The following is a 23503-nucleotide window of genomic DNA, read 5'->3' on the forward strand; positions in this document are numbered from 1 at the left end:
AAAAAAATTTCATTACAGCATTTAATGACTGGCTCACTGGAACATTATGGACTTTCAACATCATATTGGTTCATTAGCTGTCAAATTGGCCAACAGTGCTGGCACTGACCAACCTGGTAATAATCTTTGGTTATCCTTTCCATATTATCCCTATAGAGGTCATTACTCTGAAGAAATGGTTATCATAAGTTGGAAAAATATATTTAAAGTATATACTTAAGGTTTAAACCAAAGCTTTGCTTGTAACATAGTAACAAAAGTCTATCAGACCTCCATTGCATTCCAGCAAGGGTAATTTGCAGCTGTGTAAAGACACAGCCTTTATTTTCACAGAGGTAAAAGGTTAATGAAAGCTGCTGCAACCAGTGGAAAGTTCAGCGAAAGCTACAAGACCTGTTTAGGCTCTGCAAATGCTGATCCCCACATCCTGTCAGGAACCTTGTCTTGCCATAATTAAACTTTTATCAGTATTCAAGACAGCTAATTTAGATCCAAATCTGCTCTACAGCAGTATAAATTTTGGCTTGTACAATGAGAACAATAAAAATAACAACAGGAAATATAAACACATATAGAATAAAACCTAAAAATCATTCTAATTAGAACCAAATAGAAATCACCCTTGAAAAATTTTACCTAAGCAATTGAAAGTCCAATTATTTTTTATTTCAAATTAGTATATTTTTTCTAATGGATAAAATATACTAATAATACTAATAATATACTAATAATCAATATTAAATACCAAGGAAAAGGGTAGGAATGTTGTCTTTTACCTAGGATGAAAAATAATTTTATGGCAGCTTTCATGAGAATGAATTCAGTTTTCAGCCTACACAGTTACCTCAATAGGAATATGCCACTAAATAAATAAATATTGTAAAATCATGTGTTTAGAAATCAACAAGGAACGAAAGAAACCCTGTAACAATCAAGAGGTGGGATGTGCTAGTGTACTAACCCATGGAGCTATAGGTTTGAATGCATGTAAAATCAGAATTACACTCAAAAGGAATTAGAAACTTGTGACAGAGTAGTAAACCCCTAAAATAGAAGAATGCTCAGAGGAGATAGTGAAGGATTTCTATATTTTTTCAGTGATTATTGCAACACTATAATTAAAGTACAAGTGAAATCATAGGTCAGAAACTTTCCCCCTCTGAAAATGTTCTTGATGATGTCAACGCTGGTGAGTTTTATTATAGAAAGAAAACACCTGACCTAAGAACAAGGGCTATTGAGTTACTTCTTCTAAGGAAAATGTAATAAAAGGTCATTACTTGGTATAAAATGTTATTAATAGACTCCTTGCAATCTTTCCATATTGGTAGAACTAAAAAATGGGGACTTTGATAAGGGTATAAATATAACTCTGGAGGAATGATGTTGCTATGATTACACCTCTGGTCATAGGGGACAGGAGATGGAAAAATTGTTATGAAAAAAATTATCATGAAAGCAAATGAAAAGTGATTGTTTTGTTACATCCATAACCTCTACTAATTAATTACTCTTAACACTAAGTAGCAGGACCTCAAGAAGTTACAGACATATATATGTGTGTGTGTGTATATACAGGGTAATTATCTCAAAGTTGCTCCAGAGTTTTAGAAGTAGTAAAGTGAATACAATCATCTTATCTTGAATTTCTTGAAAAATCTCTTACCTACAAATCAAAGTCAAACTAGTGATTTAGTTAGCACACTGTCACTACTTTAGAAAAACAAAAATTAATAATACATATGACATTAGTTTGTAATTTTGACATTTACACTTTTTGCACAATACCCCTCATACTCTATAAAAGGAATTCAACAAACTCAATAAGGTGTTGAAAACAGAACCGTAAGGTTATTGCTATAATTTACAGCATATACCAGAACAAGTTTAATGTATGTTTCTTTGAAAGGATGTGGTTTTGAATGTGTCACTTGGGATCCTTTCAGTTTTTTAAGGGTATGTCAGGTGTTGTGTCATGGTTTTCATTCAGTTTGATAACCGCATTATCAAAACACTCTTCTGAAAATTCTGTTTACACCAAACAAGATAAGGTCACATAGGAAGCTTGTTAGGATAACTTTATATATAAGTGTCTCAAAGCATTACTACAACAATTATACAAAGAATAATGAAGTTAGTCTGCAGAACATCCTAGTACAAACAAGTTAATTTTGAGATTTCGCAAACACCTAAAATTCCTCCTTCTTTTAATCTGACAAGGAGCTGGCAAATAATTTTGGAAATGAGGGGACTTAAATAATTTTCTTTGAAATTGACTAGTAGCCTAACCCTAGGTAAGAAAGCAGTTTAAAATTCTTCAGCTTGGGTGTCCAAAATTCCTAACATTTTCTTAGACACATTCCTTTAAACATGGCAGCTGAAATGTGCCCAAATGTTTCATCACCATCCTTTATTTTAATTTACCAGCTAAAGCTTTAGGTTTTCTGTGCTCCACAGCTACAAATCAATGTGATTTGATTTTTGCATCATGGCATGGCCTCTCCAACGGAATCTTTGCTATACTCAAGCCTCCTGACATTTGTCTGTTGTGGAGCTGGCTGGGCACAACCTTGCACAAGAGAGACATGCCTTAGTGGCTTCACCCAGAAGACAGACAGCAAACTTCCTAGGGCTGTCTGCAGCTCAGCAAATGTCAGAGCTCACTGAGCTGTCTCAGGTGGAAAGGTACACAAGCCATGGGAAAGGTCAGGCAGCTATGATCCTGGATATAGTGCAAATAACAAATAAAAGTAAAGAATAATTTAATTTTTTTTTTTTGTGAGCTACAAATGAGTAAGTTTTTGGCTCATTCTTTAATATAAAGCAATGCTATTTTCCTAGCATACCGCTGCAGACAGTTTCAGAATACTAAATTAATTTCTGACTGATCTTTACTAGAAGATTTACAATTTACAAAAATCTGTGATCTAAAGGCTGATTTATAACTCACTGACACATAGCAAATAGAAAGAATTAAGATGCTATTTGAACATGAAAGCATAGTGCTAAAGGAGGCTCTTCAGACACAAATACAGTAGTTAGAACAGACACTATGCTCAACCATACAAAAACTCTGCCATTACATAGCACTCCAGAGATTAAAGCAAACAAGAAGGTGACCCTTCTTAAAATATTAGTCACTGCAATAATGTACAAGCTGAAGATAAAATTATGCCACTTGGCTAAGGCCAAAAATTACTTAAAATAAAATAAATACATTTCAAAGGCCTTCAGTGGCTGCAGCCTAAATACTCAATCCCCTAGAAAAAACTGTTTCTCAAAACCAAGGAAGTAGAGAACACTGTATGTAACTGAAAGAGAAATATAAGTAGATGGAAAATAACATTTAATCAAATGGGAGATTGTTTTTGATCAAGAAGATTATATCTACTGCAGATAAAAATTAACTGACTACAAACTAAGCAAAATGCATGAGAAGTGTACTTTGGGGAAGATTCTTGCAGTCCAACAAAAAATGACTTTGAGAATTACAACTGAAGTTTAAAGTAAAATAATCACCGTCACTCTATAATCTTTACATGAATTTATGTGCATTTTAGATATCTATTTTTTATTACATTATGAAGAAGGAAAAAGAATAGTCATCCTACAGACATTCTAAGGGCATTTTTATATACACATAAAATAATTATTCTGAAATTCAAGTGATTGTTCAAAACCACTCTCCTGAAGGTAGTGTTCTGCTAAACCATTATAAATCAATTATTGATTTATTAATTATTGTCAGCAACAAAGCCTACACTGGAGAAGGCTCCTGGCAGGACCTGTGGAGTGTGGAGAGTGAAGCCCATGCTGAAGCAGGTTTGCTGAAAGGGCTTGTGACCCCATGGAAGGGACCCACTGCAACAGCTAATGAAAAACTGCAGCCAATGGGAAGGGCTCATATTGGAAAAGTTTGTGGAGGATTGTCTCCCATGAAAGGCACCCCACACTGGAGCATGGGAAAAGTGTGAGGTGTTCTCTCCCTGAGGGAGGATCAGCAAAGGTGTGTGATTACCTGACCACAGCCCCTATTCCCTGTCCACATGTTGTACTCCTGGGGATGAAAAGGTAGAAAATAATGAGTAAAGCTAAGGAAGAAGAAAGGGATGGAGTGAAGGTGGTTTTAAGATTTGGTTTTACTGCTCATTACCCTACTCTGATTTTGATTGTTAATAATTTCAGTTAAATTTCTCTAAGTCAAGCCTGTTTCACCCATGATGGTAATTGGTGAATGTTCTCTCCCTGCCTTTAATCTTGACCTATGACCCCTTCATTATATTTTCTATCCTCTGTTCTGCTCAGGAAAGGAGTGACAGAGTGGCTTTAGTGTGTGCCTGGCATTCAGCCAGGGTCAATCCATCAAAATATTGAAATCAGTATGACTTCTATAAAAAACACCTCTGATTTATGCCACAGTAAAGAGGGCAGCCTTAATCTCTTTAATTTCTTTAATAAAAGCCCATGTGAAAAAAATAATTACTGCTCATTTTTTTTACTATTATAGCTATTTTCTATTTACTTGTCTATTTTAAGTGACTATGACAGTGCAGAATATCTGGTTAACTAAAAGCTCTGTCAAATAAAACAGCACTGTAATCCTTACTTGTCTACATTGTTCTGCTCCTGTTTGCATCAAGGTATCAGAACTTGGTACACAATGCCTACATCAGGTGTTTAAGTCTATATTTGTTTCAAAGTGCTTACTTCTGGGTCTTGAAGTTAAGCAAAGACGTATGGAAATGGAGCTTTACTTTTAACCATTCCATAATATTCCATTTTAGAGGAATATTTTTTTTGAAATATTTTCTATTTGAAATTCTTATTAAACATAGGGCATGTTCCATAGCCCATGTACTATATCAAAGATCAAAACACATTTTGCCACCAAATTAAAGAAATAAGACAATTATAGCAGTAGAAATACTGTTAAAATTTCCTCCTTCAGGTAAGCCCTTACCACTTCTTGTTAGTGATGTATTAAGTATTTCACCTGCATGCACACGGCATCTTAGAATGACTGTTTAAGGCCACTTTTGAAAGCTCTAGTTATACTTATGATACTGCAGCACAGAAATTAGAAAATATAAAAAATTAAGCTCAATAATGATTATCACTTATTAATCTATGAGCAAACAGTTAAAGTCAGCAGTATTACCACACTGATTGGGAAAATAATTACTATGCTAAAGAGAAGACAGAAAGTTACTCAGGACTGCAGCATTAAACTTTTACTTGCCTTTCAGGAGATCTCCTACCTGAAGGATAAATCTCATTGAGTTAGGGCTTGCTTTTGGTTAAAAAAACTAAACCAAACACTCTCTCCTTCCCCCCAAAACCAAAAGAAAACACCTCCAAAAAACATAACAAAGTAAATAAACAATAAACCCATTGAGAGGGATTGAAAAATAAGGCTTCAGAACTTGTAGCTCTGAATGACTTTTCATGCTCTGTTTGGTCTTTGCTTTATAAGGCATTAAATTCTATGTACCATAGTGTACTTACAATGCTTAGGCTGCGTCATCGGTTGCCATCAATGTGATTTACCAGCTCCTGAAATCCCTACCATTTTCTTAAACCCTGAATCCCACACCATGCCTGTTATTTCCTCTCCTCTCAGAGACTGAGGTAGGGGGCTCAACCTAAAAACTTGTTGATAAACACTGAAAGGGGGGATTGACTGTCACCTCTATTCCTATCACTTATCTTTTGGGACATATCTGAGATACGTTCTGTAGCAGTGATTTTATTGCTTCCTGCCAAGATCCCTGCTTTTGTGCTCTGTCACTGATACCAGGTTTGTGCAGCAAGCACTCAATTCTCTGTCACTTAGAAAAATTAGATAATCTACTGATCAGATAGTCTGCTTGATCCACAAACTGTGTCATAATACTTTATTTAGCAGGAAAAGCAGTCTTTTCTTATAGCTGTTGACTTCTCTGTTTTCTTTAACTATCCTGGAGTTTTTATTGATAATCTTTGCTCAGATAGGCAAGAATGTGAACTCAATAAGGAGTGGAAAATTCAATGACAGTTCAAATGAAACCTCCAACTTGTTTGCTACTACCGACTTTTGTAGCAGATATGTCTTGGAAACAAAACGAATCACACACTGTGTTCTATGGGCAGTCTCAGGTATCTTGATATTTACCATTGATAGAGCAGTGTGGAACTGTCTGAGTACACCCCCTTGATCAAAAATTGTTCTATGTAAAAGTTAAAAGAACCTAAAAATCTGCTAGCAGTTGTAAAATCACATTCAAACCACAAAGACAACACTGCTCAAGACTGCTTCTGTTTAATATTTGAGAGATTATAAATTATTCAAAACATCTATTTTTTTCCCAAGATGTGCCCTTCAAGTTTCTTTTTTAAAATCCATTTTTAATGGAGATTAATTCCTTTATTTCTTGCCATCTTTTTCTTATTATGTTCTTGAAATTCTGATTTTATCTGGCATGGTATCAAGAGCTTGATCATTAAAATCCTCACTAAGCAAGGGTCAGTAACTGGCTGCACAGCAGTAAATTTATTTTTGGGTTCCATTGTTTGGGATTTGCAGAGAACTGAATCACAGAATAACAAAGGACGGAATGGAGGAACCTCAGAATGACTACTTGTCCAACTTTTCACTAAAATAGGGGTCAATTTTGTTTAGGTTTCATAATTGTTATTAATGTGTCCAACTCCAGAAGAAGAAGCATGAAATCCAGAACAGAGCATTTAAAAACCTGAGCACTATATTTCCATTTACTGAACATAAGTATTAATGAAGGCATTTCTGTTCCACCTGCAATATACAGCTTTAACACATGAGCACTGAAACACAAAGCAGATGCAAAATATATGGGAGAAGATTAACCTAAAAGAGAAAGATTTAGTTTTGTTTAAAGATGGAGAATGCGTTCAAAAACCTAACAAGTAGACATTTTTATTGTGGCAGGAACAGTGTAGACAAGATGACTTTTAATCTTACTTCCACTGTGTTGCTAACTTGAAAACTTTTATACTTCAGATGCCAACTGAATCTCAACAAATTTTACAACAGTGGATGTAAAATCTGCGTATTGTGATTATACCATAATATCAATGAATCTTCGTGTTTCCAGTTGTAGACAAGAGTATACAGAAAAGAGTACATGCCATGTTTCCAGCAGCCTTACTAACCTAGCTGTCTCCTGCCTTTCCTTCTGTGCAAGGCTTGAAGATCCAAGATTCCCAGAGGAGATGGAAATTATCTGGAGAATCTCATATCACCTCATACTCAATAGAATGCAGAGGATTAATTAAATAATATTTTCCTTGGCAAATAAAATACTTGCCAATGCTATTAAATAGAAATTTTATCTACTTTACCAGAAAACATGAGACTTAAAGGGATTTAATTTTTTAGTAGTTTGTTTCATGTGCTTCACAGTTTCCAGATCTTTATTTCCTATCACCAAGAGGGATTAGGCTATGAGAGATGATTTTTCTCTTCCCAATTCTACCAACTCAGACACACTGACTGTTAGAAACCAAAGAAAGCATACTAACATCACTGCTAAATGAATATGAATGAAAACTTGACTTGTTGCATGTTTTTTTTCTCACATTTGCATACATCTTTCTCATACTAGGACCAAAAGTTATTTTAAGTCAACTTTGTTCCCTGTTAATGTTGCTAGCCTGAACAGAATTGCTGTTATCTCTCTTTTTTGTACTTTTTACCACTTTTCTCTTTACCAAATTTGAAAAAAGAACCCCAAAACATCACTGTAGTATTAAAACTTTTGCTTGAGTTGGAAGGGGAAAAAAAAAACAAACAAGAAAAATGTATGTTCATGTTCTTACTTTTTATAGTTGTCAAATAGGATAACTTCTAAACAGGAAGAAGGAGAGCTGAATAAAAACTCTCTCAGAAAGATTCAGAGTTATTTCCTTTAAAAACAGAATACAATATCCCAAAATAAGCACATGCCTCTCCTCCCCTGCAAAAAACCCCAACCAACTTACCAAAGAAAAACACCCCAATCTTTAAATAGCTGTTACCAGAGACATCACTCTAAACGCCTCAAAGGTTTAAACATCCCCATTGTAAGAAACATGAATAGAATTTGGATTGGAAATCAAGCTGTCCTTACAAATCTTGTATTTAGTGACTCCTTCTTCCTATATACAAGGATGTCACTGAAGTTATGTCAAAACAGACTTACATGATCAAAAGCCTCACTGATGATAATGTTTTGCCAGTAAAGAACTACCACTTGAAATAACACCAAAAGCTTTCAAGTTACACATTTTTTTCTCTATAATTCCTTCCTGTTAATATTACTTTATTAGAACAGGCAATTATCCAATTATCTTCACATTTAAATTGCTTAAATGTCCACGTTATAATTGCATTCATTAGTTACTGAAATTGCACCTGCAAATGCTATATCACAAATTTAGCTATGAAATGTTTATGTTGTTTTTCTGTAATGGATATTTAATAATTTAATTTAATTATTAATACTTCCTAGTATTGTTGTAAGCAGCTTTGTAAAAATACTCTTTTCTGTACAGATTCATTTATTTGTGAAGGAAAGCAACCCTACCACTAGGTTTTTTTTTTTCCCCTGTCTTATTCAGTGACAAAGGTAATACTATGGCAGTTTTACTATCAACAACAGTTGACTTCTGCCAATGGACTGCTACACTGCCATGTAGCAAATGTATGAACAGCAAGAACAACTAGCAGCAGCTACCTTAAAAATAAGTTTGGTGGTTTTGTGTCTTAATGTCTGTTCTCAGCACAGAATGAGTTTTTTAGTCTTTCTTACTAAAATCTGGCTACTTCTCTATGGGGGTATCTAGAGTTTGAAACCATAATATTTCATTTTTTTACTAGTCCCCCTTCTGGGAGAATTTAGGAAAGGAAAAGAAAGTGGGTTAAAAAAAATTGTCACATTAATAGTGAGTTCATACATATGAGCCTATGCAGCATGTATAAAATCTTTGAAGTATAAAACTCCCACTGAACTGGTTTTACTGGTTAGGGATTTTTGCTTATTTGTTGGTTCATTTGGGTTTTTTTGGCACAAAACTCACCAAACTATTTCTGAGGATAAATTAGTGAAATATTTGGTATGAAGATGATTTACATGCAAATTAAATGATCTTGCAAGTATACAAATTCAAAATTTCTCAAACAGTTTAACAAAAGGGGACAATGATTTAAAACTAAAGTACAAATAAAAGAAAGTAACCTCTCCTCAAAGAAAAAAAGTCTCTTCTGAGCGCAGTTTAAAAATATGAATTTGTAACAGTTTTGAAAAATTCCATGGCACAGGCATATGCAGTAGGATACATTTTGTTGTTTGTTGAGAAACCAGTTTCAACTGACTTCCTTCCTCCCTTCTGGTTCCCACTGCACAGAAACAACAAGTGTCTAAAAACAAAACCAGTAAATAGGCAGCTACTAAAAAAGAACTGACAAACTCTCCACTGTTAGAGATGCATGATATTTTTCAAAAGCATTTCTGGAATTGAAATTGTGTTTTGACACTGATGACCTACTTAATCACAAACACATCATGAAACGTCTACTTTCCAAAACCCAGATAGACATTTAAAGCTGATTTTTTTTTCTCCTATACCCTGTGTATCAAGATGAATTGGCTGCCTGCTACAATTATCTAAAAGCCCTTACTGCACTGACTACACATCAGAGAAGGCTCACACTGAACTCAGCCCTACCTGATGGACTGTTTCATTGCTAAAGAGGAAATGGGAGTGGGACTGTACATTCGTTGCTGCAATTAAACTGGCTCCACTACCTTCATAAATTCTAGCAAGAGCACTTAATCTCAGTCATACCTTTAGTCAGCCTTTAGAGCTTGCAGAGATTCAAAGAAAACATATGTGTGCTAAGGCAGGATTTCAAACATTTTTAAAATCCTGACTGTTTAATCTCAACTGCCATCATGCTCACTGTACTTTTACTTCAAACCTTTTGGACTGTTTTACTTCCCCACTATGTTCAATTCTCTATTTCCTCATAAAACTAAATCCTATTCATGTGAATGGAAAAAAAATTAATTTCAATATTTTATCCCTAGTTTAGGGTTCTCAGATTAAGAGAATGGATAGTCAAAGACGTGGCACTTGGTGTCTGGTAACAAAACAATTCCCAAGAAGTTGAGGATATTTGCCAAAAGTGAAACTATAGAGCTTCATTCTTGGCATTCTTCATGGGACAGAGTTACTCCTGACTCGTTGCCACATAAATAGAAGGCAGAAGAAGTATTGTACACCTGACCTTTCCATAGGGTTCTAGCTATTATAAACTAGAGCAGGAGCAAGAAAAACATGCACTGGTGAGATACAGTGAAAATTCTGCTCTACTATTAACTTCAAGTACAGTCTGGGAACATTTCATGGTACCATAATACGATCATTTAGACTATTTCAGCTAGCTCTTGAAGCAAACAGTTCCTAACACACTTTGGCAGCTGGAAGAGTCCAGATGCCATTAGTAGCAAAGATGAAGGATGTTTCTTGTCAGAAGGCATCAGGGCCAGGCAATCCATCCAGGTGCTTGCTAAATCAGGAAAGGCATGCCCTTAAAGGACCTGATTCCTTGGACTCCTTTTGGAATGCAGTAGCAAGCAATCTGGTTTCTGTGTGCTTCTTATCACTGTCATGAACTACAGAAAATCCATGGGAGTAAAGGAGCAACTTGAAATATCTGTTGGATCATTCTAAAGATGAAAAAAAATCAGCCATGACAAAATTTTAACAAAGTAATTGTCATATGGCATATCTATAGACATGCCTACTCTTCACATTAATTTGGTATTAAAAAACCCCAAACAAAGGGACGTGGCAGCTCAGTTTAGGAATTCAGCACCTCCTGGTGAGAACATGGTAATGGTGAAAGGGTGATGGCACCACACCTTCAATAAAGCATGTGCTTTACTGTACTGTAGTGTTTCTTTTTTGCAGCTAGAATTTTTCTCATTAAGAGCTTTTTCTTCATCATACTGCACCACTGAGCAGTCTACTCAACCTCTACAACTTATTTTAGCTCTACTAAGCTTACCCAGAAAACAATAAGAAATAGAAAACTATCAGCAACAAGCTCTTGATGTAAGAAACCCACTCCCCCTTTTGCACTCCTCCACAAAAAAACCCCAAAACAGAGCAAACCAGATTAAAAAAACCTGAAAAAACAGAGCCCAAAAAATTTCAAAGGGAATAGGAACAGCTACAAAGGAAATACATAACTGGTTATCACTGTCCAATCTGGAGTAGTTTATTCTTCTGAAACCCTTAATGAGATCATGAAAAATATTCAGGAGACTGTGGTTACTATCCATATGAAAGACACAAATTAACTGAAGCAAGGCGATCAACTTTTGGTTTGTAAGAGGAATACGTCTCAGCAAATGCAAGTTTATAAATGTGTTTATTATAATAACTACACAGGTTTAAGCCTAAGAAAGATCAGGAAACTCTTAGGAGATATAATGACAAATATGGACAAATTGGAACTTTTGTTTAATTGAATTTGGAAGTGTCTCTGTCCCTTGCTGGTATGTGGTTTCTGTCAATATAACAGGCCTCAAATTGTCGAAAGAAAATAACTCATTTTTGGCCATAAACCCAATTTCACATCCAAGTCTGTAAGAACATCAAAACAAAGATTTCTTGCTGAGAATCAAAAAGGTATTGTCTTTAGGAAGTGCTTTCAGAAATGATGAAAAATATGATTCCCTTGTTTGCTATAACAAGTTTCTGGTAGAGATGCCCACTGAAACAGGAAAAAGTGGCTGCTTCAGCACAGATGGGTCCTGGGCATTTGTTTCTAGACCTGTATGCAGCAAACCAGTGGAACTAAGTGTCTCCTGTCTCTTCCTCACCTTCCCAAAGCAGCTGCATATTACCATGGCTTTCCTTAAAGATGATGCAATTTTAAAGGTGAAGTTGAAGGAAGATTAAAGTGCAGACAGACTGTTTTAGGAACTAAAAGAATTCTCATTTCACACATGGTAGGTTGCCAGACACTGGAGTGCTCACACTGATGAAGAGATTGCTGTTCCTACTAAAATGTGATGAAACTAAAAGATTATCTCCAAGACCAGACTGAACACAGAACAGAGATCAAGACTGAAGCACTCCTGATATGCAGGATTTTTCACTTCAAGAGAAAAGTTAAAACTCGGCTGTATATGCACTGAGAGTATGCATATGTATGTGCTAAAGGTGTTACTAAGGCAAATTCATGAAGATGATTAGCAATTGAAAAGACTAAAGTGGTTAAAAACCATGCTGAAATCTAAAAGAGGCTTATCTTTTTCATTCAGCTAAGATTTAGAAAGAAACTATTGTGTTTTGCTTCAAACTGAGACAGCAGCCACAGGTACAGACACATAAATTTTACTGCATATAACACTCCCCCTGCCAAAAAACCCCATACCCCCAAATAACACTCCCCCAAACAAACCCATACTTCCTTGAAATGCTAACAGACAGTCCTGTGAAAATATCAGCTCGCTATTGATCACAAAAAAAAAAAAAAGGAAAAAAAAAAGAAAAAGAAGCCCCAGCACAATTCCCAGCACTAGCAATTAGTGGGAAAGAAACAGATAAGGCAGAAAATCCTCTTTTTTCAGTATATAAATAGGAGACTCATATCACTAACATCATATCCAGTTTTGTCCTGAACCTCACCCTGTGCCCACATCCTAAAAGATGATGACAAAACTGCAGAGGCATTGAACAGTGACAGGATGATTAAAAGTAGAGAACAATTTCCTGGAGGAAAATGCCTACATAGTCTAGGGCTTTTCAGCCTTGAAATTAGATAAGTGAGAGTAGATAAAATAGAGGTATATAAAAGTCACGAGTAGTGAAAAGGGTTAAGTAAGAACTATTGATTTATTAAAATAACATCCTCATCCTTTATCATACAAGAGGTAACATTATGTACTGAGTTCAATAAACTGCTTAAAACCAGGATTAAAAACTCTCCATGACATTCCAGTTCTTGAAACCATCAAGCTATTCAAAGCCTCCCTGTACAAATACTGAAAAATTTCTAGTCAGGTTTTGCATGTTTGTGCCAGCTGAAACATCTATTCATTTCATTTATGTTCTCTAACACACTTCACTCAAAAGAATAATGGTGGAATCTTTACGAAATTAATGACGTTCCAGAGACAGTTACAAGGTCCTGCTTCAATGACTGCTATTTACAGCAAATCAAGTTTGACAAGATGACTTTGGAGAAATCTCCAGCAAGCACTAATGGCTGGGACAGAGTGTGTTAATACGAGAGATCTCATTTTCAGTTCAGGTCTCCAAATAGGCATTCAAAGGGAAGGGCCATGAAACCAGATTTCACAGCTGCTGGCTGCAACCAAGGAGCAGGTATTTCAGTTTAGTTTTCTCTTATTTACTAAAAAATATAAGAAACAAACATCTTTTGTGAGATGCCTACCTTTACTGTATCTGGGGGACCCAGGCAAAGAAACTGTTTTTCCATTACCTTTTTTAGAACAATTTTTGCTGGCTGCCTCAGCTTAACTACTGGCTTCATACTTTTGGATGCTGTACTGAAAGTCCTTTGCAAACTGAGCCTTTGGGAACAGCAAACTGCAGGGGTGATTTCCCTACATGAAGGCATCAATTTTTAGAGTAAATTCAGAGATTGTGACTATAATAACTTTTACTTAGGATTGGTTGTTTTCCTGTCCTCTCATATTAAAGTAACAACACACAACACTGCCAAGTGCTCTGTCACCAGCACCAAGGCTCCAGCTGTCTTGTCTGCTCTACTCAAATTTTTTTTCCACTTTAGTCTATGGAAAATACAAGACATTATCTGTCTGACAAACAAGAGTGGCAAAGACTAAGTGAGAGTGAGTACAAATTGACTCTGACAACACCAGCTCTGTCTCCAGCACTCAAGTCTTTGATATAGTGAAAATATTGGCATGGCATGACTCCATTTACTTAGAAATGATTAAGGAGATATACCAGAAAAATGAATTATCTTGCTTCTATAGATTTTGTAGGTATTTTAAGATGGACTTATTCCACTTTCCCAGATATTTTTGTAGTCAAAGAGCCTGGAAAACAGTGAGAGAACAAAATCTGCTCAGTTGATGTGTTGGATACTTGAGACAGTCATATAAGCTGCCCTCCAGAGCCTATCTGACTATCAGTTGCTTTCCAAAGTCCTGCGAAATAAAATAATGCATAAATTGAATCTCTAGACTTTACCCACTATAAGTATTTTGTCACTCTTTCATTCTCATCTAGTGCTTTAAATCTTCAGGGCCTGTACTGCACCAATATTCAGCATTTAAACATGGCCTTGACAGGGTTTTTCTTATCAAATACAGCCTGTCTATGTCTGCTGTCACCTAAGAAGGGTGCTGCATATGCAGGGGTGTGCAACTGGAGTTGAAAGGAGCCCACTGATGTTTGTAGCATGCTGGGCCCCAGCTGTCTTTACACTTCATCAATAAAAATCAGATGGGACTAAAGGCTGTATACACAGAATAGCTTTTAGGTTATTCTTTGAGATAGAGTAAATCAATACAAGAAGCAGAACGGGGGGTTTCAGATCTTGTTTAATCTTTCCTGTGATCAAGGGTAACTGAAATGAAGGAGTTTTCAAAATCTGGGTAAAATTCTCAATGCCTTAAGGGATCAAGCCCAGAATATACTGACTGCTAGACTCACATGTGTATTTTTTAAATTTCCTATTTGAACAGATTCATTTAATAGTAAATGAAAAACAAAAGAACACAAAAATTTTTAAACTGTTTTCCTATTTAGTATTTGCTCTAAGTAAGCAACTTAATGATGATGATGAAAATACTTGCCTTAGAACACTCATTCAGCTGTTCTAAATTAATGTTTTTGAATGCATATGTTGACTAGAACCAGATAATCCTGATCATGTTGTACATTGCTTCTTTGTGCAAATGCCCTGAATAATTTGGTTTTAGTCTGTTAAAATAAACACTATCATCATAAAAAAAAAATAAGAAAATTAAAAAAGAAATCTGAATAAGCACAAGTACGTCAGCATAACTTACAAGGAGGATGTCTTGAGACTGGTACTTAGCACACATATTTTGGTGCTAAAATATTACTGAAACAGACAGTTGAGAAAGATTTTCTGATCTTTTGAAGAGCAGTGAATGAATGAAAAGCATTGAAGACAGATATCCCTAGAATGCCTAAATATGATATTATAGTTGGTTGTGACTGCTTTCTTCATTAAAACTTTGTACTTTTCAGCACTGCGTGCAGTTTCAATAAGCAGGATGTAGTGTGTCTACTAAGTGCTTTCAGTGAACATTTGATTCTTATACCTTACGCACTAAACAGTGTATGCATCTTCCTGGTGTGTTGTTTCTGTAGTCTCTCTGGGCTTCCCTTATGCTACTTCTTAGTTCACTACTTCAGATCTTTAGTTGCCCATTGAATTTGGTGGGATTTTTATTTTTTTCCCTCAAGAATATTGCATTTAAGATATCTAAGCATTTTAATTTTATAGACAAATGACATATATAGACAATCATCCAAAACAAAATGGTTAATTTCTTGTCTTCTATCAATTAAGTAAAAACTCCCTTTTTTCAAGATTAAAAAGACCCCAGAAATGTAGCTATTAATATTTAGCTATTTTAATTTTAAATTTATACTTTTGGGGCCCTTTTGGTTGTCTTATATTGCCCTGTCAGTATATAAGACATATGCTCAACATGTAAACTTAAATATAATAGCAATTTCTGTCTTCAGCCTATTGACAAAACTTATTTGTTAGCTATGTTATTTACAATGAGTAAATAATGAATTTATTGCCTTTCTTGATTAGAAATTCTGCAGTAGTAGATTTTTGCAAGTACATTAGTTTCCTTAAAAATTCACTTACTCTTTCAGATTAAGAAATCAGTGGCTTGTTTGTAGATTTTTCTCCCCAAGTCTAGTACAGAATATATTATACGGCATCATAATATGAAATATAATGCTGTCTCTGTCTCCTACTCTAAGGTGCCCACGTGCTGAACATAAGCTTGAGGAACACTGATAGTTTTGGGGACAATATTTGTTACCTGAATCTTCTGGTACCTTTCAATATAAGCAGATATGTTGATTTTCTTAATATTTCTTTGAGGACTTCTGGGCAATCTGATGTATGAAACTGAACACATCTATGAGTTGTTGAAATTAATTTATCATTTCTATACCATGCATAATTTTTTTCTACTACTTATCTTAAATATATATATAGTATGTATATATATATTCAACATATATTGAAGTTATAATAAAGGCATATTCATCCTCTACATTCTACCCTAAATCTGTCCATATTTAACTATTCTTCCAGCATATCAATCTTAAGTAGCTGACAATGCTATTATTTATGAATATAACAAGTCCTGTAGGTCCCATGCAAAAATCAGTGTCACAAGTGCTGAGTGCAGGCTGTTACACACAGGAAGTAAAAAAAGTGTTCCTTATCTAAAATTTCAAATTTAAGATAGCATGGTTAAAAGGTGGTATTTTCCTAAGTGAACTCTACACCACAGGAGGTATGAAATAAACTAAATTAATTCTTGTGAAATCTGTGACAGAACTACAGTAAATTTGATTTGCCACTTGCACAAAGAAATAGTTAAAAAAATGTTTTAAGACACACTTCACTCTATTTTGATGCAGTGCTATTTTTAAATTTATTTCAAGGCAATATAAAATATAACTACTGAAAAACGCAGACAATAAAAATATTTATTTCCATATTACACTCTGTTCTTTCTGGCTCCTCTAATGCATTTTGCTATGTATCTCCACAAGGCATTTCTATTTACCAGATAAGACCACCATACACAGTCTTGGATCAAAGTTTTTTGAAAAGCACAAAAATATCAGCATGAAGGCAATAAGAAAATATTAAGCAATACTATCCAAATAAAACAAGGCTAATATGACAATAAGCTAAAGAGGAGTTGCATGCACAATGACTGATGAAAATTTTGTGATGAAAGATGAGAACAGTGATGTCTTCTCACTTTTGATACTTTGTTGAAATCTCTGCAATTTGAGACTAATTTTGTCTATGTCTGCTAGTCTACACTACTTCTTGAAGAACTGTAGGAAGAATCCTGTGGGATTATTCTAAGAGGCAGCATGTGTTCTGCTCCAAGAATTTGTCCCATCCTGCTACACAGCTGTAATGGCCCCAGCTGTACAAGGAAAAGAAGGGTCCTTCCTTTTTTAGTACAATCATGCATCAAAGCCATCATACAACAGGACAACTGTCGCCCTGATTTTGTAAGACTTTGTTAAGCCTTCTGATGTTTACATTCTTTCAACAAACTTTCTCACACACAGTTCTGTAAATAACCTATGTTTTGCATTCTTTCATAGAGGTGGAGAGAATTGATGGACCTTTGGTCTGACCAGTGGCATTGGAGAGGTGGCACTGTCACCCTCCAATCCACTGTCACCTTTAGAAAACTATAAATGTTGGAGTCAGAAAATAAAGGTGCTTCTTTTTTGTTCCCCTCGAGAGCAGCAGTGTCTGTGTCATCATTTCGTGCCTTATCACAACAGACAACCTAGTCAATAAGATCTTTGAGTGAATGTTTGAACCATATTTATGTTTGAACCATAAGCTTAGACATGGATAACTCAAAGTGCTATTTCATTTGTATCACTGATCACACGTCAGTATGAAGAGCCTGCTTTTGCAATAGGGTACCTAACCCTGCTCTCAGTAGCATAAATTCAATACGAACTGCAGCAGTGTCTTGAAAGCCAGCACCAAGCTTACACTCCTTTAGGAAAGGGTAATGCAATTGCTTGCTGGTTTACAACACATATTTTTTTCAGTCTAGGACTATGGAGTTTTTGAGCTATGTTACAATCAGATATGATCATTCACCATGACGATGATAACCTGTCCATTTCTAACCTCAATTCCGAGAGGCCAACTCCTTTGACAGTATGTATGTATGCTTATGTAAATACACACAGTACCTCCCTAATGCTGGCACCGGTCCTTCAGAGACTAAAGTAAGACAAATAGACTCATTTTGTCTGTGACAGCACTGCTGGATTCAAAAGTAAACATTTCAGTAAGGCAAAGTCAGCATATGTTAATCACATTGAACATCTAATTTCACTTTTCTTCTACAATCAATTAACAAGCTTTAATGTTCCTCTCTATTCAGAGAGAACAAAAAGTAATTATTTTAATTGTGGAATTTTTTTTTCTCTTTAAGTAAGTGCTGTCCTTAAGACCAGACTCTCATGTAATCTGTTTTTGAGAAACAGAACTGATTGCCATTACTGGTTTGCTCATATATCCGTATGGCATACCACCATGAATAGAATTTGGCACTCCTGAGCTAGCTTCTCACAGCAGTTTCTTTAATGTCATTTACTCAAGTGGTTCAAGGTCTTCATCTATAATTAATATTTAGCAATCCACTGCAGTGCTGCAAGATAACCACTTTTCAGCCTTTAATTTCAAGTAAGTCTTGACACTTTCATTTGATGAAGATAATACAGGTGACTTTACACCTCTGAAATTGTAAAAGCATCTCCAAAATGAACATAACAAAGGAAAGACTTGTTGGTATAAAGAAGCATCAGTCTGAGCAGCCAGTTTTCTAACGTGTCCTAAATACAAATGAGAATACAGAGAGAGTACTTATGCTTTCTAAGGTCTGCAGAGAAAACAAAACTTATCTGAGTAAACAGAAGGCTGGCAAAGTATGACATGATCTCCTGCAAAATATATTAGTTTATTACAAATAACCAATACTTACCTGAAATAGCTGTCTTTTTATTTGGGTCACAGTGCGATATATATTACTGAAGCTTTAGGCAGACTAGTAAATGTTCAGCTCCAAAGTCTTCCAGGCTGTTCATAACATAATTTATTATTTGCATTATGTAGTGCTTATAATGTCTAGTAAAGGATATCCCATGGTGCTAGGTAATTCTTGTAACACTAACATGGCATGAAAAAACCCTGGAGTGTTGTCATTAGAAAAGAAATGGCTAGAAAAGAAATGTGATCAATACAGGAGGTGTATGATTAGGAAACGTAGCCATTGTAGACAAAATTCACTATTCAACTATGAACCTGGGTCTTCCTGGTTTTCAAGAACTACAGTTTTGTCCATTGACATCAGTGATCCAGATCTGACCAACCAGAAGAAGTCTGAAGCAGTTCAGAATAGGTCTCAGTAACATTCTCTATTGAAACATATGATAAAGAATGAATGAAAAAAATAGAAAAAACTCAACAGGAAAAGTATTTCAAGCCTCCTGATTTGGAGATCTTTAAAATACTCATTTAATCATTTATGAAGGCTGGCAGAAGCATGATCTTACATACTGACTTAACAGCATTTGAAACACAGCTAGAAAAAAAAAAATCCTTTCTGTATTGCACAGAAAGAAATGTGAGCAGAGAACACAGCTCATCACTCACTAGAGAAAATGTGTTCACAGCTTTTTAGTTTTGAACTCTGGGACCTGCTTCAGAAAACGTTTGCCTTTATTATTAAATGAAAAAAATTACCTCACCCTACTTATTGCTTATTATGGAGAAAAATTCTTTCCATACCTAATGTACAAAAATGATAAAAACACTTTTTAAAAACAAGAGTTGGTCTATCAGATTGTCTCTTCAAGAAAACAAGTATTGCTCTAGTTGATTGAAAAATAATTATTTCCAAGGCTATAACATTAATCTCCAGTCGGGGAATGCAGTCTTGGATTAAATTCATTATGTGAGCAACACAAACCAAACCCAGCTCACACTAGGAGAAGTTCTGTTGTTATCAATAGACCTATGTGTCCAAAGCAGGACCATGCAGAAGGTGTCCAAAGTACTGTGATGATTAAAAATATTATATATTATGCTGCTTGACTGCCAGCAGTCTCAGGATGAGCTTGGGACTAATATTTTGCTTTGTATAGAATGCTACAGAGATATAAGCAAAGAACTGAATGCAAAATGAAACAGAATACCCAATTACTCTTGTACAGCGAGTAAATCTGATTCACATGTAATGCAAGCACAGAAAATTTTGTTAGGATCTGGTTGCTATTCTTTTCTCCATGCAAACATTTGAACACTGTCATAGCACTGATATGAAAGACTACTAAAGTAGTCTATATTTGTCTCAAAAGTCAAAAACCCACCCATGAGTACCACTTAATTTGTAGTGTTTTAGACATGATTCCTGATGGACTCTGGCTTCCACATTGTAAAATAAATTTCAGTGAAGTGGCTCACTAAAACAAAGGGGTTTCTAAGGAATTGGTGATGGGAATATTGCTTCTGAAATCATCCAACAAAATCTTAAGGAAGCCAGTAACTGCTTTCTCTCTCTCTTCCCCCCCACCTCAACAATTTTACTGAAGCTTAAAAAAGATTACTTTGTTCCAACTCAGATTTTGACCCAAATTTTAAATTCTGTAGGCCTTGTCCTGAGTTTGCAAGGCCTCAGGAATGACGCTTGTTAGATTTTTTTATGAGCTGCTGTTGACCTGACTTAACCTCTGTTTTAACTTGGTTTTGTCATAATAACTTTTAAAAAAACCCACAATGTGGGTATGCCTAATTTACTTAACTTTTGCTTTTCTTCTTGAGTTATAAATCAAGTGTTTTACAAGTAGTGGAAAAATGCAGTTATTCTGTGCAGAATTAAATATTTATAAATAACGCACGCTGCAGAGGAATACAGGTCTGGCATGATAGCAGGAACCTTGAAAAGTAGGGGCACAGGTTTAGGATACAAGAGTAGAATGATAAGAATAAGGGGACATGCTGTCCCTGGGGACAGACCTACAAACCAGAGGTCAGGTAAATAAAATAATGCTAGGGAGCTGGGAAAAAGTGGCTGTAGGACAAAGAGAAGAAAGAGCAAGCACCTAACCTAAATAAAACATCATGTAGGGAGAATTCAGAAGTACTGTGGGGAAGCTGGAAAACACAAAAATAGTCGCAGGTAACCCTTAGAGGACATAAAAAGAAGAAACTCCACCAACATCCAACTTTTTCCAGCAAAGAACTTGGGACACCAATGACTTGCAGTCAACTGTCCCTGAATGAGGAAGGGTTGTGGTATCAATGATAAGACCCAGAAAGGAAGAGAAAGGGTGGACATAATGCCAGAGAAAAGGGTAGGTAGTGGGAAGAGTGTGCATAACAATTGTATTAATTATTATTATTATTATTGTAATTTTATGTGACAAAGCCCTATTTTCCTGTTCTTTAATAATTATATCTGTACTTACAATAATTCTCTGATTACACTGTTAAGATTTCAACCATATTGGCAACAAAGCCTTGGTTTTTAATACCAGTTGTGTTTCCTTTATCACAGACAGCAAGATTTGGAGTGTAACAAGGTATATCCAAGAGTGCATTGAAAAACATTAATTTACATGTTGGCATAAATAAATGGTAAATGTTGATAAAAAAATGGTATTTGTACATAATCCCTGGACAACTCTATTTCTCTACTTGTACATCTGTTAGCATCAACAGTGAAGCTGCCCCTTATTTCCTAGGATACAAAGAGGAAAGATCTGAAGATGCAAAAGTGTGTGTATGGATTTTGAGAGAGTAGAAATTGGGAATGGTTAGATACAAAGGAGTCTACAAGGATGCAGAGGTAAAATAGGAGAGAGACATACTAACAGGGAATTCAGGGAGGGAACTAAGAGTTATCAAACCAAAATGAACATAGACTAAATGGCAAGTTAAGAGTGCCTGAAGTGCCATGGGGGGCAAAGGAAGTAATGGGCAAGACAGAGAAATTGACAGTTAAATGGTCAAAGGAAAAAGGTTTGGATAGCAAAACAAAAAACCCAATCTGCAAGCATGAGATTTGATGAAGAAACAAGATCAACATGAAAAAAATCTAAGAAGATGGACCTGGAGCTGTGTGAAAAATAACATTCATGGTACTTGAGAGTCACTGTGCAACCAAGTATTTGTTGAGCATGCTGGCCAACACATTGGTCATCTTTTGGTCATCTCTCTTATCCTGCTTACTGAAACTGAGGCTGATGTTGCACATATTATTTTTTAAAATAAATGTGCATCTTTATTACTGATGCAGAATGGTTATTTTACTTCATGCATTTGGTATCTGGCATAAGTTCTATATCCTTCTCAAGAGACCATTATTGTGAGGGCTAAACAAGACATAGCAGAAATTCATAGAAATCATAACGTTTTTCAAAAATACTCCATTATCTTATATGAAACAAACAAAAAAATCAAGCAAAAACTGAACATGCAATTCAGCTGGCTGAAAATGTATTTCAAAATTATTAGCAGCAGAAAAACTGATAAAATTCAGTTAAAACTTTCCTTGGCAGCTCATGGAAGAAAAGGAGGGAGAGAAAAAAAAATTAGAATCGTCTTTCTACATTTAAACTTCCAGGAATATGCCAGACACAGTTTAATTTTTCTTGTATACTTAACACAGTAACCATGTATACCAACAAATAACACACAGCACCCTGGAACCAGCATGTTATAGAGAGCTGATGCACGAAATAGATGCAGTAGCAGATGTGTTATATTGTTAAACAAACATACTAAATGCTAACATGAGTTTTGTGAAGTATCAAGTGTAATTGACAGAAAAATAGATAAAATATTGTTTTCAATTCCTCTCACTTGTCTATCATGCTCCTAACTTTAGAACTGCAATGCAATAAATACTTTTTCTAGGAGAAAATTAATCAGTTTATTGCAGAAAATACTATCAACTCCTTGGCAAATAACCCTACACATCATAAATTCTTCAAAATAACAGAAAATGTGGTTTTCCATTTTATCTTCTATATTTTGTCAGAGGGGTAAAATGATGGGATTATATCTCTGCTCAGTTACAAACCCTAAATATCAATGAGACAAATTCTCCATATATTCTAAGCACTGAACTTCTGACTTTACTCACAGAAAATCCCCCCCCAGTCCCCCTGTCCCCCCCCCGAGTTAGATGCAATATAAAGAGCTCTATACAAACTTCCTCTGGATTACCTAATTAGTCAATGGTATTCAGCCAACCGGAAAATTAGAGTACAATACAGGCAGGCCATGACTGTATTTTTATCTCCTGCTGTTTAGAATGGTTTGTTTGCATCTTAAAAGAGTGTCAACACTGCTCAGCTTCAATTTGAGCCTACTCTAACCTGAATAGCTACAAGACTTCCTTAAATAGCCTGCAGGGACAGGAACTCTAATAGAAGCCCATATGTTTGTAACTACCTCCTTTAAAACTGCTATATTCATTCTGGTGGTAAAACAGATCCAGTGCAAGAGTTCTGATGTCTTCCTTTCAGAACTTCCTACAAAAATATGTGATAAACAGACCCAGGATATTTCCTGCCAAATATGTTTTATAGAGTATTTTCAAAGAACACATCTGTTTGGATAGGGAAAAGACATACGAAATAACAATAGCAGAGACTGACA

The 23503-nt window shown here is 35.4% G+C and overlaps 1 protein-coding gene across 1 annotated transcript in view; it reads right to left on the minus strand.

Annotated features, from left to right (window-relative positions):
• Positions 1 to 23503, minus strand: part of CNTNAP2 (contactin associated protein 2) — a 1012072-nt gene that overhangs the window by 244748 nt on the left and 743821 nt on the right. The gene's annotated exons all lie outside the window — the stretch shown is intronic.

This window comes from Pyrgilauda ruficollis, unplaced genomic scaffold, assembly GCF_017590135.1.
Source record: "Pyrgilauda ruficollis isolate IOZ18807 unplaced genomic scaffold, ASM1759013v1 scaffold2, whole genome shotgun sequence".
Taxonomy (NCBI): domain Eukaryota; kingdom Metazoa; phylum Chordata; class Aves; order Passeriformes; family Passeridae; genus Pyrgilauda; species Pyrgilauda ruficollis.